Source organism: Schistocerca piceifrons, chromosome X, assembly GCF_021461385.2.
Source record: "Schistocerca piceifrons isolate TAMUIC-IGC-003096 chromosome X, iqSchPice1.1, whole genome shotgun sequence".
NCBI lineage: Eukaryota > Metazoa > Arthropoda > Insecta > Orthoptera > Acrididae > Schistocerca > Schistocerca piceifrons.
The window spans coordinates 861,334,207-861,346,365 of NC_060149.1; positions in this window are offsets into that span (position 1 = coordinate 861,334,207).

Here is a 12,159-nt window from a genome sequence, read left to right on the forward strand (position 1 = left end):
TGAAAGAGGAATTCTTTGCGACAATGTAATGGTTACTATTCTTCTCCCTCCTCCTTTCTTCCTAGGCTAGAGCCTATTTCCTTCAGTAGCCCCACTCGACCCTGAGGTTATCGTTCCATCCATTCTTTGGACGGCCAATATTTCTTTTACAAGGTGATGACTTATTTCTGACGATTTTCACAATCTTCCATTGGTAATCTATCCTCTGTATGGGTTCGTTCCGTTCATGCTAATGCTTTCACTTAGCTCTCTATCTCTCAATGCCTTCCCTCTAATCCTACTCAGAATTAACATTTCAGTGGTATCCAAAAGTCCTTTTGTTTTAGATGTTGCCCGTATTGTCTCAGCTGCGCATGTCATAATTGGTCTCACTGTTATTTCCTATATTCTGCCTTTGCGTCTTTTCCTATATGCTCATTTCTCCCAATAGTATCATTTATATACCCTGCCACATTTTTTGTTGTTGCCTCTTGTTCTCTAATTTTCTTTTCGACACTACTGGACAATTCAATACCAAGATATTTAAATGTCATTGGTTCCATAGTTGTGGTCATAAGTAGTAGGACAAAGTTTGTGTCACCCCACTCCCCATTTTGCCCGATGTATCCAAGATCACAGTGATGACAGCATCCAAGTTGGCGGCCTGTAGACTGTGCACCAGCATATGACGTCATCCAAGATGGCGGCCGTGACGTCAGCTGATGACGCAAGTACCGTTATCCGAGATGGCGGCTTTTGGCGGGGAAGTGCCACGCCCCCCTGGCGGGAAGTTTGAATTTTGGGGGGAAATTGAATTATGTGCTTCTATGGGTCACCTGGCAGTTCCCCTGCCCCACATTTCCTACTTTTCGCCTGGTGTTGCGCTATCCTCTTGGAAAATGGGTACGAATTTCAAATTGTGGAGGAAATTTTGCTCTAAGAGTGTACTCCTGCAGCTGAGGGGAGTTAGTATGGTGTTGCCCCCGCTAGAGACTGCTCATGATGTCATTCAACTCGAATATAATTTGTTTAAATTTTTTAAACATATGATTAAATTTGTTGAATAATCGAAGCTGAAGAAATGAATTAAGATTTGTGCTGTGGCCCAGACTCGATCCGAGGTCTTCCAGATTGGTAGGCAGAAATGCTAACAATTACACCACCACAGCATGATGGTCTGCATTGCTGCATAAATTACCGCAGATGAGTTCTGTGGGGGTGTAATGGTTAGCATTCATACCTTGCGAGCAAGAAGACCTGGGTTCGCGTCCTGGCTGCAAAATAAATTTTAGTTCATTTCTTCTGCTTCGATCATTATCGTTGATAATGAAGAGACTTAAAAGTCTCAGGGAAACATTTGATTCTAAGATCTATAAATTTGTTATCCCCCTAAAGCAGTAGTGGCTTAGTATGGTGTTACCACCACGAGGTTGAGATATTAGTGCTTGTTGATCTGCCGGTGTGGAAGGAGCATGTGCTCTATCGAAGAGCTATTGGTGTATGATCGGGAGGAGTTTAACAGCCATGTTGCCTGTAAGCATACAGCCAAGGATTGCACCCATAGCCTCCTACATGTATAATGGAGGCGAGCATTAATGTTTTAATGTATGTACAAGTTGGGTCACGCTGTGCAGCGTGTGTTTTGACGTTTGCGGAGCACGTGTCACTGGCTCTCATCCCCTCTCAGTCAGCCAAGCGTCCGACCGCCACCAGACTGCTGCCTGTAAGAACAAAAGATTCGCTTGCTCCCAGCCCCGCCCATGCCATGACACAAACGCCAGGAAGGATTCGCTCGCTCCCAGCCCTGCTGGTGCCACGACACAAACACCTGCTGGAACCCTTTGCTCTTTCATAGAAGATAACAACAAAAAAATGCGTGGCCCTTAAGAGTTTTTTTCACATGCTGATCTCTCTGAAAACGAATTCGCTCTCAACCTCATAAACAGCGGCGCGACGATGCTGGAAGTATTCGCTGACACAAACAAACACCACATCTGAGATGGACGCAGCCACCTGCGGGAGTCTGAGAATGCTTTCAGAATAGGTAACAACAACAAGAAAGGCATTGCGAGCTCCTTAAAAGGGATGAGATGTTTATGTTTCCCAAAATGGAAATGGAGTAGACAAAGGAACGACGCTGCTCAGAGTATTCGCCCTATTGGAGAAGCTTTTTATACTGTGTGTTCAAACGTGCCGCTACACCCAGGTGTTCAGTTCATAGCAGCATCGAACAAAGCTATTCACATACTGGCCTTTCCCAAAACAGGAACAATGTAAACAAAGGCGATATGCTGCCAGGGAACACACGCCGGTGTTCTTAAAATCAAAATGGTTCAAACGGCACTAACCACTATGGGACTTAACTTCTGAGGTCATCAGTCCCCTAGAACGTAGAACTACTTAAACCTAACTAACCTAAGGACATCACGCACATCCATGCCGAGGCAGGATTCGAACCTGCGACCGTAGCGGTCTTGCGGTTCCAGACTGCAGCGCCTTTAACCGCACGGCCACTTCGGCCGGCAAGAAAGTAGCAAGTAGACAGTCGTTACACTTCAGAACATCGAGAAACATCTCGAGACTTATTGAAGCATTGAAAGACTATGAAAGGCATCTATTAAACATCTATTTAACTCCAGCTCTAAACAGTTCGAAACATGTAACACTTCAGTACAAAACTTATAACTACGCATTTCGAGAAAAATTTTTCCAGCATCCTGCTAGATTTGCGTCAGCACGAGAGAATAACAATTTACAGTGGGCTATATCTTTCTTTCTAGCATTCACCGCTTTATTAACCTGTTGCATGTAACATTCTACCACTCAAGTAAGATGATATTCACCTTTGAGAACCATTTCCAGACTTAACAAGCCATTGAAAGACATCTATTAAGCCCATTAGATATTTAAATCCAACTCCGAAGAGTTCTAAACATGTAACACCTTAGCACAAACATGTGCATATATAGTTATAACTACACATTTAGACCTTCCGGGATGTAAGGTCGTGGTCCATGAAACTCTTCAGCTCCTAACGTTTCGTCCAGAGCTGCACTGGACATCTTCAGAGGGGTGTTTCTCCTCCGGTGAGTCTTGCCGACTGACGGGTCGGACGTCTGAGAGCGACTTATGTATCGTAGAAAGTGGGCGTGACCAGAGTTACACGTGATATGCAGAGCCCCGTGCTAATCCATACATCAAATGGGCCTCTGCCAACTCCGCATTTGTAAACATTGCACTGACTGCAAAACCACGTTCGTGATGAACACTAACCTGCTGATGCTACGTACTGATGTGCTTGATGCTAGTACTGTAGAGCAATGAGTCGCATGTCAACACAAACACCGAAGTCAACATTACCTTCCTTCAATTGGGCCAACTGGCGGTGAATCGAGGAAGTACAGTACATACTGATGAAACTAAAATGAGCTCTAACATGAAAATTAAGCGTTTCCGGACACATGCCCACATAACATCTTTTCTTTATTTGTGTGTGAGGAATGTTTCCTGAAAGTTTGGCCGTACCTTTTTGTAACACCCTGTATTGCTTCCCCCTACTTATAACTCCCGAGATCACGAATGTAAAATTAGAGAGTTCGAGCGCGCACGGAGGCTTTCCGGCAGTCGTTCTTCCCGCGAACCATAGGCGAGTCGAACAGGAAAGGGAGGTAATGACAGTGGCACGTAAAGTGCCCTCCGCCACACATCGTTGGATGGCTTGCGGAGTATAAATGTAGATGTAGATGTAAAGACTCAGCACACATTGGTTAGCTTCTTGGTGACGTGGGAGGAGGCTGGGCACCCCAGCATCCTCGTGTTCTCCCTCATTCCGATACAGTCAGCCAGTCCGTCCGTGTTTCGTTGTCTTATTCAGATTTTATCATGAAAAGATCTTCAGTGCACTGCAGCGGTGAGGGAAAGTGCCCTAGCCTGAACGAGGTCCCACGTAAGTTATTAGTTTCGAATGAATGTTATTTAGTATGTGAAACCCCGTTTAGAATACAGAGCTGCTCTGTGCATGCCTGAAAGTGAATTTGTTTTCTCCTGATTTCAGCAATCGTTGCTGAGGTGCTGGGCGCGCTGGATGATGCGGTGGCAAGGGAGAATCCGACCGCGTCAGCTCAAAAACGTGAGGATGAAGTTTGTTTTGCGTTTGCGTAATATCTCGAGTGTGCGATAATACCATAATACAACGTACACTTCATTGATGGTGTTGTAGATGAATCGAGAGAGGGTGCAGCGCTGCCCTCTAATTTGGAGGATGGTGATGGTCGCCAGGAGGAGCAGCAGGCATCTCTACTGCGTAAGATTCGATTCCATCGATATGTAAATACATTTTTGTGCACATACATTTTCTCTAATTCTAATTTTTTTTCCACAGGTGATTTGGATCGGATCGATTATTCAGATTATTTAAATGCGCACTTTCAGCGCGAGGTGGAGGTAGCGATAGCCCAGGAGTAGGCATTTATCGATGCACAGATTGCGGCAGATGGGGACTTTGATACCGAAATTGACAATGAAGAGCTGGCTGTTGTGACTGAACCGTGGTTCGGGAATGAAGAAGGTGACTATTATTTTAGCTTTCATATTATTATTATTATTATTCATACTTCCATATCAGTCTATTTATAATTATTTAAACATGTTCTATAACGCGATGATTATTATTTTTTTCACAGAGCTGAAGCCTGAGATGGCCGTAGGCATGTGGCGGGAGTTGGGGTACGGCACACTGTCTTTAGAGGTCCACTAGGACGAGCAGAGCCGTGCATCACGCCAGTCACCGCAAAGCTATTGGCCGAGGTTCATCCCACCCAGACCTGTGCATCATGGAGTCATCCATCACTGGGTCCCCAGCCCCCTTCCGCCCCACCCTTGGTCGACTGTGAAGGCAGGCAACAGCAACACGACCGCCAACGCCTCTGCAATTGTTGGTGGACTGGCTATTTCTGGAGTGAGCCCACAGTCTCATCCCAGCATTATTCGCTACGCTCCGCCCGCAGCTGTTCCAACTGGCTGGACAGCGGCCCCTCACCCTTGGTTCCACACACCCACCACTAGCAGGTACTACGCAGCCGTAAGCGTGTCATGCCCAGGCATGTGACACTGCCGGCTGCCTTGCCAGCTCAGTCTTCCACTGGGTGGACAACACAACCTTGTACTAGCAGTAGTGTTAATATTAATGATAATGAACCCATGGCTAGTGGCAGTTCTCTCACCCATCCTTTTAGTGAAGGACATCAGGCCAGTAATACCATACCACAATTAGAGTACTCAGTGATTGCAGACACTTTTGAGGAGCGCATCTCGTTGCCCAAGATGGAGAACCTGGTAGGAGGGTACCACGACCCTGTTGGTTTTCTTAGACCGTGCCTTCCTGTCGCGGAAACGGAGCTCCTCAAGGTAGTCAATATAAGCAGTATCCCGCCATTAAATGCAGTGCAGTGCTTTTCATCCAACTATCGCACCCCCCAAAGTTGAGTCTGGTTTTGGAGAGACAACTCTTCATTATATTTGGGGGGAGGGGGGGGGGGAAATAGCGTGATAACGCGGAGCACATCAGTCGCCGACTGGTTTCGTAAATCCACCTTGAGTGCTATACTGCCCCGGTTTTCCGAGATGGAAGTCAGAGGGTCAGCTAAAGCACTCAGCTGAATACTACACCTGGACATCCTTACGCATGTCTACGATCCAGTAAATGGGGGGGTGAAGCTATATCAAGCTCCCTAAAGATATAGCTAACAGGAGGGCATGTATTAATGTCGAAAATAGAAAGGATCAGTCTTGTTATGCGTGGTCACTCCTGGCTTGTGAAAGAAACTACAATTAGAGAGATCGTCCTGAGTGTCCGAATACATCCCATGTAGGTGATAATATTCGTGGGTGTTATAACTTCGATGGTATCGATTTCCATGTCAAGATCCAGGACATACCTAAATTTGAGGTGCTGAATACCGGAATATTGGTTCATGTTTATGGTCTGGGGAAGAAACGCAAGTGAGATAACCCAGACAAGCGGACTGTCGCCGGACCCCTCCATTTGTCAGTGTGAACTGCAAGTAAACATGCTACTCTACTCTGGAGGTCATAATTATCACTATGTTTGGATCAAAGACATGTCACCACTCCTTTCCTCCCAACTATGAACAAACTGTCGTGTGAAACATAATTGCTTAAGGTGCCTCAATTATTTCTCCTCAGACAAGCTATTAGCGGCGCATCTAGTAGAATGTGCTTCCAAGGACCCGGTACATATTATTATGCTTACTGAAGAAAACAAATTCATGAAGTTTAAGAATTCTTACGACCAGGAGCGATGTCCGTTTGTAGTGTACGCCGACTTCGAATCCCTCCTCGTTACTGTGACCCACTGTGAAGGTGGCTTCACATACCGCCTTTACAGAAAAACACTTACCATACGCGGCAGCATACCAAATTGTGTCGTCATATGATTCCAGTCTTAACCGCTACAAATTTTTTGTCGGGGATAATCCTGCGGTTTGGCTGCGCACTGAACTCGAAAAACTTTCATGGGAGGTTGATAAGCTTTACAGCAACAAAGTGCCCATGACCAACCCAAAGGGGAATAAAGATCTGTATAATAACATGGTTCATTGTCATATTTGCGGGCTGCCGTTAGCTAGAAAAACGGAAACTCCTCGTAGGTATCACTGTCATCTTACAGGGAAGTTCCGAGGAGCAGCTCACAACGCTTCCAATTTGAAGTACTAGCTACCTAGACACATATCCGTTTTCTTCCACAATTTAAGTGGGTATGGCGCTCACTTTCTAGTTGAGCACTTGGCTGATTTCGACTGGGAGAAAACTCAGGTCAGTGTCCTACCTGAGAGAAATACATTTCATTTTCCAAACGAATAATGCCAAGAATTACACTCCACTTCCTTGATACGCCACGTTTTATGCAGGCGCCACTTCAGAAACTCGTTGACACTCTACCTCAGGGGATATACAAATATCTCGAGCTGTATTTCCCAACAAGGAAAAGTTTCAACTTGTCACAAGGAAGGGGATTTTCCCATATGAGTACGTGGATAGTATGACGAAACTCAACGAAACCAGGATACTCGACATAACTGCATTCTGCAGCAACATTGCAGGCGACGCCATAACGGACAGAGTCTTAGCATGCCATGGATGTCTGGCGGGAATTCAGTATTTACACTTTAGGAGAGTATGCATGGCTTTACATGGACACAGATGTGTGCTTGCTTGCGGACGTTTTTGAAAAATTCCGGAGTCTATGCATGGCCACGTATTCTCTGGATCCCGCCTTTTATTACATGGCACCTGGGTTGTCTTGGGATGCAATGCTCAAGAAAACGAAGTGCAGCATTGAATTATTGACCAATGCTGACATGCTTCTTTTCTTTGAGCGAGGGATCGATGGGGGCTTTGCCAATGTGTCCATAGGACGTGAAGATGGGTGATAGGCTCAATGCATCCCTTGATTCGAGTTACATAATGTACCTGGACGTGAATAACTTATACGGGCACGCCATGCAACAATCATTGCCGATTGTTGAGTTTCGATGGATGCCCGAAGACTAATGCAAGGGATTAGGTGGAAAAATCATAGGGGGTATGGCAGTTGATTCTGATGTAGGGTATGTGGTGGAGGCAGAACTCACATACCCTATTACTTAACCGCGCGACCGCTACGGTCGCAGGTTCGAATCCTGCCTCGGGCATGGATGTGTGTGTTGTCCTTAGGTTAGTTAGGTTTAAGTAATTCTAAGTTCTAGGGGACTAATGACCTCAGAATTTAAGTCCCATCGTGCTCAGAACCATTTGAACCAACCCTATTACTTTGCATGATGCGCACGCCGATTGGCGCTGTGTCCAGAGCAACTAGTTCCACAAAGAGGCTCCACTCCAAAACTGATGACATTGCTGGGGGATAACCGAAGACACAGCATTCATTATCGTAATCTCCAGCAGTGTCTCAGCTTGGGTATGGAGCTAGTTAGAATCACCCAGGCTATCTCTTTCAAGCAGTCCCCCTGGTTAAAGAAGTATATTGATTTCAATACGACACAGAGAGCTTGCGCGACGTGTGAGAAAATTTTTTATAAAGTAATGAATAATTCAATTTTCGGCAAAACAATGGAGACTTTGAGGGAATGACGTGAAATTGTGATTAGAACCGAATGGGATGGACGTTGTGGTGCAAGAAAATGCATTGCTAAACCAAATTTTAAGTGGGTCACCATAGCCAATAAGAAATTTGTTACTGTGGAGATGCCGACGACTGCTGTAGAGTTTACGAAACCTATTTATGTGGCGATGTGCATACTAGACCTGTTCAAACTCCACATGTACCACTTTTATAATGAGCTTCCGAAAGCTCGTTTTGCAGATCCTAAATTACTTTATATGGATACAGATAGCTTCATCTGTCGGGTGAAGAACTGCGTTCCATATGAAGTAATTGGGTGCCACCGCAATGAATTCAACATTTCCTCATACACGGCCGATAATCCTTATGGTATTATTCCACAGAACCAGAAGGTTATTGGTCTTATGAAGGACGAGGGAAATGGATTGCCGAATGTGGAGTTTGTAGGTCTACGCTCAAAAATGTATGCGTATTGCACATTGGAAGGTGCCACCCGGAGGTGGGCTAAGGGTGTTTGTCGTATGGCATCGGGAGTCCTCTCTATCGAAGACTATTTGCGGTGCCTTGTGCAGTGGTGTTCGCGGTGCTGCACCGCAACCACCGCATATGGTACGGCAGACCAGTAGTTGATCGAGAGGACACGAAGTGTACACTGTGCTGCAGTCTAAAATCGGTCTGGCACCTCATGACGATAAAAGGGTCATTTGTGAAAACCGCACTGAAACTCTCCCATGCTCACACTACTCACTTGTAGTGAGAGAAGGGGTGGCGTGCTCTGAATGAGTGATAGAGAGAGAGAATGAGAGGGAGAGAGTGAGAGTGTCTGCACAGTAGTAGTATGACAGTAAGTAATTTTGTGTGTGTGTGTCGTGTAAATATTTTTGTGTACTATGTACACGTGTATGCACATACATAGAGAGAGAGAGAATGTGTGGAAAAGAAAGGATAAAAACAAAAAAAAAAAAAACAAAATTTATATTTATATATGCACACCATGTGTGTGAAAGAAAGAAGATAGCGTAAAGAAAAAAATATTAAGAAAGCAAAAAATAGAAAATAATTTTTATATATTGATGTATTTTTTCATACGCAATAGCTTTTAAGTTTAACACCTGCCGCTAGTCATCCAAGTCAGAATAGTTTTTAAGTGTATATAGCTCACACTCCATCAGAATTGTTATTGTAAAAACCTTTGCTATTGTGGACTGTTGAAATTAGATTCTAAGCATGCACAGTCCATCAGAATTATTGTAAAAGCTATGATACTGGGGCTGTCGAATTTAGTTGCAGTAAAGAAAGTATCTCTGCGTTAGTTTTTAGTGTAGATTTATATATAGAAAAAAATTCGTACCAGTGTTCCCGTTGTAGCGTGTAAGTTAAAAGAAGAGCCAATTTGTACCTCGAGAATACTATATTGTTCCTAAAAAGACTACATTGTACCTCAAGAATGAAATTTTACCTCAAGAAGCATATTGTATTTGTGTGAACTGAATAAACCAAGAAAAAAATTAGTCACCATACGTCTTTGTTGTTGTTATTTACAGAAAAACCATATCCCCTATTGCATTATTATGTATATGTATATAAAGGCTGTGCATGTCTCAAGTGACATTAGTTTTCCTGAAGATGAGTGCTATTAAGGAGGTGAGGTTTAAGATGGAAGATAGCAAAATATATGTAATGACTGCATGGCACTTTACCTGTCATGCTGCACGTATAGATTTTGGGAACAGGCGGCGCGCGATCGTGTCCGCTTCCAAAGATATGTAGCAAACATGGCTGAAATTACATCTCCTGTGCTTGAACAAAGCCACAGACATAGGATCTGGGAAAAGCTACGTGCTATCTAAGTAGGACCTAGATAGAAAGAACGAAAAACACAGAATGTGAGGTAAAAAATTCATTTATTTTCATTAATCCAACTTAAAAGTAATTTTACATTTTCATAAGCAGACACAACACTATTTTCAAACATCTTCTTCTTCTTGAGCTTATGGATAGCACCGGTAGAATTCCAGGTCTTGAATAGATGCAAACATGAATATTCGCTGCAGCCATGCTATCTTCTCCTCGCATTTGGCATAGATGATGGTCTCAGGATGATCGAATATTCGAAGTGACGCAATCATTTCTTTATAAGGTATACCAGGGTCGTCCCAGTGGAGTCCATGAAAGAAACGTGTTAGCCACTTTACACTTCTCCTTGTTTGAACTTCACATCCTCGAAAGGTTTCTGTGATGCAACGCTTGCTACGAATGTTTCTATTATTCCATCACTTTGTATGAAGGCTATTATTTCACAGTCTTTAATTATGAATCGCTTGCGTTCGTTGTAATAGAACCCTTGAACGTCAGCTACGATCCTTACACCGTGGGGTAACATAGTGAACTGTGCTGGAGTTAGCAGAGCACCTATTAATTTGTACAACTGGCTGTACAACACCTGTGAGTGGCCAGTAGTTAACAACACGATCACGCAGAACTAGAGCATACACTGCAGTGTGATCTGGGAAGTCTGTTGAAGATTCAGATTCAATTCGGACACCTACCGGTCCTGATTTAGTTATCTCATTCTGCTTCGAGCAGTCAATCACGATTATTGGTGCCAGCTTCTTCAAATTCTGGGGACTGAGTAGATAACCCTCATTTTCAACTCCTTCACAGTAAGATGCACAGAATCTCGCATACATGTCAAATGCTAGACTGTATACATTGCTGTCCCACTGCAGATGTAAGTTCTCGTATGGATAGTATTCCGAATTCAAGTAGGCTCTTGCGTTAGCTAACTTGCAGTGGTCAAATTCACTTATGTCTTTTGATATATTACCTCACCTTTGAGTTTGAAAAGCGAATATGATGAATCGAGGTGTCTCCAATTGAAATGATGTTTTAATAGTCCACGTTGATGCTGTAGGTAAGACAGGGTATTCAAAAAGCTCCCATGATCGGGACGTTAGTGTCAGATAAGTGCTGGCATTCAGAACTTTTAAAAATTTCAAGCTTTCCTCGTCAGCAACACTGATGTGGAGCTTTTTCCATACTACACTGTTAATCTGGATTTCGACTTCCTCTGACGCTGCTTGAGTGTATGAACTGGCATCACTTGCAATCCGCACCAAATTAAGTTCCTGTTTGGCGTTCATAATATTTCGCTGCATGTCCTCAAAGTAAAGAAGATATTCAGCTTTACACATCTCAAGTTGAATGCAGCGTCAAGAAGCTCATAATAATTATTGTAATGAATTATATATTTATTATATATACATTATTATTAAATATATTATTATTATTTCATTTTCAAGGGTGAAATCGGGAACCAGTTCGCGAGACCAGCCGCTGGAAAAAGAAGTGCAACCCGGAAGAATGCGCTCCGTCACGTAATTAAGTAACACAATGAATTCTGATTACGGTTTCCAGACGCACCGCCCTGCAAGTGTAAACCTGTTAGCCGCGGCTAGGCGGAAGCTAACCCATACAGAAAGCCTCTTTGACTCACCGTTCGTTATTAACGAGCATTTCATTTAGAGCATTCTTGATGCGTTTTTCTGCTAAGCCACGAGCTTTATCGGCAGCTGCGTCGTGAGCACCTTTCTCCTGCACCCAGCTGCATAATTGAACTGTTCAGCCTGCCTGACACAGAAAAACCCGTCTTCTACAATTATCGGTCGAGATTTTACAGTGCCAGACCTCCGATACCATCACGCGAGAAGAGAAAGAAACTGTTTGGCGTCCCCAGCAACGCGGTCTTCAGAGGCAGCAGGCTCCCTGAAGGAGCAAATTTTGGAAATTTCTGGTAAGGCCTTATGGGACCAAACTGCAGAGGTCATCGGTCCCTAAGTTTACACATTATTTAATCTATTGTTGTTGTGGTCTTCAGTCCTGAGACTGGTTTGATGCAGCTCTCAGTGCTACTCTATCCTGTGCAAGCTTCTTCATCTCCCAGTACTTACTGCAGCCTACATCCTTCTGAATCTGCTTAGTGTACTCATCTCTTGGTCTCCCTCTACGATTTTTACCCTCCACGCTGCCCTCCAGTACTA